Source organism: Bos grunniens, chromosome 25 (genome assembly GCF_055505025.1).
Source record: "Bos grunniens cultivar Pamir isolate PY7600 chromosome 25, Bosgru_T2T1.0, whole genome shotgun sequence".
Taxonomy (NCBI): domain Eukaryota; kingdom Metazoa; phylum Chordata; class Mammalia; order Artiodactyla; family Bovidae; genus Bos; species Bos grunniens.
Genome location: NC_141189.1, coordinates 16,966,792 through 16,972,409, shown reverse-complemented (window position 1 = coordinate 16,972,409; position 5,618 = coordinate 16,966,792). Strand labels below are relative to the sequence as shown.

General features: G+C 46.0%; 2 pseudogenes across 2 annotated transcripts; one reads left to right on the top strand and one right to left on the bottom strand.

The window, feature by feature from the left end:
- Positions 1-308: 308 nt before the first annotated feature.
- LOC147345205 (proline-rich protein 13 pseudogene) lies at positions 309-922 on the top strand (annotated as a pseudogene). Its single transcript, XR_015154595.1, has one exon. The product of XR_015154595.1 is annotated as a proline-rich protein 13 pseudogene (transcript).
- Positions 923-1,395: 473 nt separating this feature from the next.
- LOC147345204 (tetraspanin-3 pseudogene) lies at positions 1,396-4,085 on the bottom strand (annotated as a pseudogene). Its single transcript, XR_015154594.1, has one exon. The product of XR_015154594.1 is annotated as a tetraspanin-3 pseudogene (transcript).
- Positions 4,086-5,618: the final 1,533 nt, after the last annotated feature.

Here is a 5,618-nt window from a genome sequence, read left to right as displayed (position 1 = left end):
ATCTAATTTTGAAAAGACCCATTTATATTTTAATGAGAGCTGCATGTGGGAGCATTCATATTTTCTGATGTTTTAAATAACCCTATTTTCTTAAAAAAAATAACAAATCATCCTATTTTCTGATGTTGCCTCTTTATTTTTCCTTCAAGACATTTTTTTCCTTCATAGAGATCCTGCATCCTCTGATAATATAACTGTGAATGAAATATTTTCCTTTTTCTATTTCTACCAATAATTTTTTACAATAGCAAACTACCTCTTCTACAGTGAGCATTTCACATTTTAAAATCCTGGTGTAGGATGTAAGGGTGACCGGACATCTAGATACCCCAGTCTCCTTCTTTCTCCATTCCTGGGCTGAAGGAAACATTTGAACATGTGGAATCCCAATGCTGGGCAGCCAGGACCATATCCACACCCCCCTAACGCTGGGTATCCTGGAGGTTGCAATCCTGCCCATCCACCACCTGCCAACCCTCCCTTTCCTCCAGGCCCCTTTCCCACTCCCCCAGGAGCACCCCAGGGGAATCCAGCCTTTCGCCCTGGTGGGCCCTGTCATCCTGTGCCACAGCCAGGATATCCAGGATGCCAGTCCTCAGGTCCCTACCCTCCTCCATACCCACCACCTGGCCCTGGCATGTGTCCTGTGAATCCATTGGTTCCTGGTATAGTAGGACCGGGAATAGTGATTGACAGGAAGGTGCACAAGAAAGTGAAGAAAGCTCATAAAAAGCTGCAGAAACACCATAAGCATGGCAAGCATTCCTCCTCCTCCTCTTCCACAGTGACTCTGACTGAATACAGGGCCTGGACCCTTCCCTCAAGTCCCTCCAGTTCAGCTCTCCCATCAAGCTTCAGATGCCATCTTTTACTGGGGGAAATTAACTCTTGCTACCCCTTCACCCCCACCCCTGCAATCTAATCCTCATTCTGCTGTGCAGCATTAACTGCAGCTAAGTCACTTCAGTCGTGTCCGACTCTGTGCGACCCCAGAGACGGCAGCCCACGAGGCTCCCCAGTCCCTGGGACTCTCCAGGCAAGAACACTGGAGTGGGTTGCCATTTCCTTCTCCAATGCATGAAAGTGAAAAGTGAAAGTGAATTCGCTCAGTCGTATCTGACTCTTAGCAACCCCATGGACTGCAGCTTACCAGGCTCCTCCATCCATGGGATTTTCCAGGCAAGAGTACTGGAGTGGGGTGCCATTGCCTTCTCCAGTGCAGCATTAACTAGCTAGGACAAATCGGAAAAGAATTGCCACAGGCTAAGAAAGGCTATCTTCTCACTGCTTGGATAGAACTTTTAGCTGATGAGTTTGACAGAACTGTTTTTTGAAGATGGTAAGATTTGAGCTAAATACTAAAGACAAGTCTAAGATCTGTAAAATGTGATTTTTTTTTTTTACTTTCTTTTGTAATACTTATGATTGAGGAGATGCTGTGAATATTGAGTTATGAAAAGGAAAAATGACCCGTACCTTTCTTATAATTGTAGCATGCTGGCTCAGACGGTAAAGCGTCTGTCTACAATGCAGGAGACCTGGGTTCAATCCCTGGGTTGGGGAGATCACCTGGAGAAGGAAATGGCAATCCACTCCAGTACTATTGCCTGAAAAATCCCATGGACAGAGGAGCCTGGTAGGCTATAGCCCATGGGGTCGCAAAGAGTCGGACACGACTGAGTGACTTCAATTTCACTTTCACTTTATTTCACTTTGGGTGATTTAGTGGCAAATAAACATTTCCCAGCAGGCAAAAAAAAATAATAATGACAAAATCCTGGTGTATTTGATAGACTCTCCAAAATACTATTTTATTTTGATTTCAAGGGAATGGCTTTAGTATTTAGAATGATGTTTGCTGTCAATGTTTGGCAAAGAAAACTTATTTGCCATAAATAATAATAGTAGTTTTATTTCTTTTAATTTCTTTTTTTTTAGTAATTTTTTGAAGAAGCTATTGAATTTCTTCAACTGACTTTTCTACATCAATTGACATGATCACATTGTTACTTTCCTTTAATGTAATGTAAAAAATTACATTGATTGAAAGTTGCTCAGTTGTGTCCGAATTCTCCACGCCAGAATACTGGAGTGGGTAGCCTTTCCCTGCTTCATGGGATCTTCCCAACCTGGGGATTGAACCCAGATCTTCCACATTGCAGGCAGATTCTTTACCAGCTGAGCCACAAGGGAAGCCCAAGAATACTGAAGTGGCTAGCCTTTCCCTTCTCCATCGGATCTTCCTGACCCAGGAATCAAACCGGGGTCTCCTGCATTGAAGGCAGATTCTTTACCAACTGAGTTATTGATATTAAACCTGTCATATGTTCCTGAAATAAAGTTCTATCTTCTCAAATTATGTTATTCTTTTGATATATAATTTTATTTTGCTTGTTACTTTTTTTTTTTGAGGGGGTGATACAGAGTTTATTGAATTAGATTTTTTTATTTACAACTGAGATCACATCTACATATTATTTTGCTAGTCTACATGGGTACATTAGTACATTATTTCTAACGAGTTTAGACTTACGACGAATGGGCTCAATCATACAAAAATACATGCACACACTCACACTGATTGTTTTAAAACAGTAGTGCATACGTTATACTCCTCCTATAAAGCTTTGATTAAAAACCGCTAGTTTCAAAGATCAGTCTGATTTTGAAGATGAACCAAGATACACGAGGTGTGATTCTAAAATCTATCTTAGCCATTTTGTACAGTTGCTATCTTACTGGACTATAGTATATATTTTTAAAAAGGACACTGATAAGGGGCACTATCTGGTATTAACTTTAACCAGACAGCTGACTGCCTCCTCCTCCCCCCCAAAACCTTTGGCCAGGAGTTGTCCACTGTGAAGACTGAAAGGACCCGGTTATGCAGTCCCATTATGCTCGGAGGTGACAGAAGCAGGGCCACGTCAACCTTTAATTCTACCACACTACGCAACTCACAAACGGTTCTGAGATTAGAACATTTACTGCCATACTCAAAACACTTACAGACACGGAGAGTCAGCTAGAACAGAGGGGAAAGAAAGTCACAGGTGGGTAGGTAAGAAGGTAGACAAATGAAGAGTCAAGCTGCTCCGTCCAACACCTGTGCATGTGTGCTTTAACTAAACGAACTCAGGAGACCAATAGCAGTGGACCTGCTCAATTCCCCTTCCAAATCAGAAGAAGACTAAAAAGCTCAGGCTTGAGTTTTCTACTATGCATAGGCTCCGCCGGTGATGAGGAGCTCATAAGCAGGATCTCTACTCCTTCTGCACAACACAATGCAGGCACACAGCATGCCCAGCAGCTGAATAGTTGCAAATGCCAATGCTGCCCAGATAACATGCATCATGATTTCTTGTAGCTTCTTCACAACTAGAGCCTCACACGCCTCAGCATAGAGATCAGAGCGGTGGGCCAGGCTGCTGTTACAGCTGCTGGCTGTCTCTCTGCAACAACTAAGAGGGACGCTCTGGTTTTTGGTTTCTTTGAACCAGTCTGTATTTTCCCAGTCTGAATAGTTGTGAATTCCACAACAGTGCAGCTGTCTCTGAACACAGTCAATGGCCCCGGCTAGCAGCATCAGGGTTGGTTCCATTGTAGGTCTTATACACCTTCTGAATGCTGCGATCAACTTCATTTTCCACCTTTGCTCTGTAAACATATCCCAAAACCACAACAACAACTTCTGTGACAAAACCCGAGAGTAGGATGATGACAAACGTGGCAAGTCCACAGCGGCTTTCCCGGATTGTGGCACAGCAACCAATTAGCCCAATAATGAAGACCAGGGCCCCGACAGCTATGATCACCACACCAGGGATGAGAGTGTACACATCTTCAAAGAAGTGGTCATAGTCGTCGTAAGTGATGAAGACATAGGCTCTGACATAGCATAAAATGCCAGCAGCTCCCCAGAAAATGAGGTTGAGAAACACCAGCATGGACTTGGAGGAGGTGAGGCCACACTGGTCCATGGTGCCGGCGGTCGGCTGTGGCCCTGCTCGGCGAGCGGGACGCACTCACCCAGCGAGGTGGCAATGGCCACGGCGCCTCCCCACAGGGAACTGCACAGCCTTCGAGGCGTTCACCGCAGCCCCTGGCACCGACGCGCACCCCAGCCCCAGCAAGCACCTCGCTCTGCTTGTTAGCTTTTTATTTATAAGGTTTGCATCCAAATTGTGGAGAGATTGGTCTACAATTTATTGGCTTGTGTTTTGTCTTTCTGCTTTTATTATTGGAATCTGTTTACTGGTTTACTATGTTCATCAGATTTTCATACTAATGTCATATTCCCTTTATAAAATAAAATGGAGCGTGTCCAACTTTTTCTATGACCTAGAATAGTTTAAGTAACACGGAAATTACCTTTAATTTCATCAATTTAAACTGTCTGATGACTCATCTTTGAAATCGCCAGGGCCTGGTGCCTTTACAAACAATTTTACACATACAAAAAAGGGAATGTAACATGAATGTTAAGTTTGGAGACAGGACAAAGACCCAAGAGCCAAGTTAAGGTACATTTATAAATTACTCATCACTGTTTCCAGGGTTCAGTGTGCGCACATTTGGCGGTGGGTTTCTGAGTTGTAAATAGATGTGTGTGAGGTTTAACCAAGACAAAGGCTGTGAGTGTCTGCAGACGTTCCAAAATGTGCCTCTTCCTTTTCCCCCTTGTCCCAAGCTCCCCTTGATGGAAGGCTGTACTTGTGCCCCGTCTGCCCTTTGCTGTGAGGGGACCAGGGAGCCTTTGCAGGGCTCTGAGATGGAAAGTCCCCAATAAAAGCACGGCAGAAAGAGCTTAATGCTGGGAAGTGGACTTAATTAGCGTGATGTTACAGTGAGGAAACTGAGGCACAGAGAGGGGAAATCCCTTGCCCAAGTTCACCCGGCCACAAAGCAACGGCCCAAATCCAAACCTAGATCTTTCCAACTCTGGCCTCTCAGTCACAGGATCTATCCAGCCTCCAAACCCCAGAATCTGGGAGAAACCTTGGCCCTCCGTAGCCCACTGGACCCCCAGCTTCTTGGGAGGCACATGCATCATCACCGCTTGTGCCTTGGCACCTCCCGCACCTGCCCCCGCATGAGTCACTCACCCTAAGCCAGAGTGAAAGAAGCCACCCCCTCCCCCCACCCCCCCACAGAGGAGTGCATTTCGGGTTCTGTCTTAGTCACCAGGTCTCTGGTTCCCACCCCTCCCCCGACAGCCAGGAGCCTCTGCTTCCCCAGCTAGAGCCACCAGGGCCACCCCCAGTGGGTTCTGGTCCCAAGTGTAGTGGGGGCTCGGTGGTGGGGCTGGTGAGGCCAGGACCTGAGAGGTGGGCAGGGTGGCTGGTGGGGGTGGGGGTGCATCAGGCTCTCTAACCACTCCTCACTTCCTTCCACCTAAGTGAAAGCAGTGAACCCGCCAGGCAAACGCAGCCTCGGTGTTGATAACAGCTGGCACCTCTGGAGTGCTGACTTCAGCCAGGCTCTGTTCCAAGCCCTTTGCATCCATGAAGACATTTAGTCCTCATAAAAGCTCATGAGCTACTATGGTCCCTGTTTGATAGATGAGGCAACTGAGGCCCAGAGAGGGGAAGCGACTTGCCCAAGGTCACAGAGCCAGA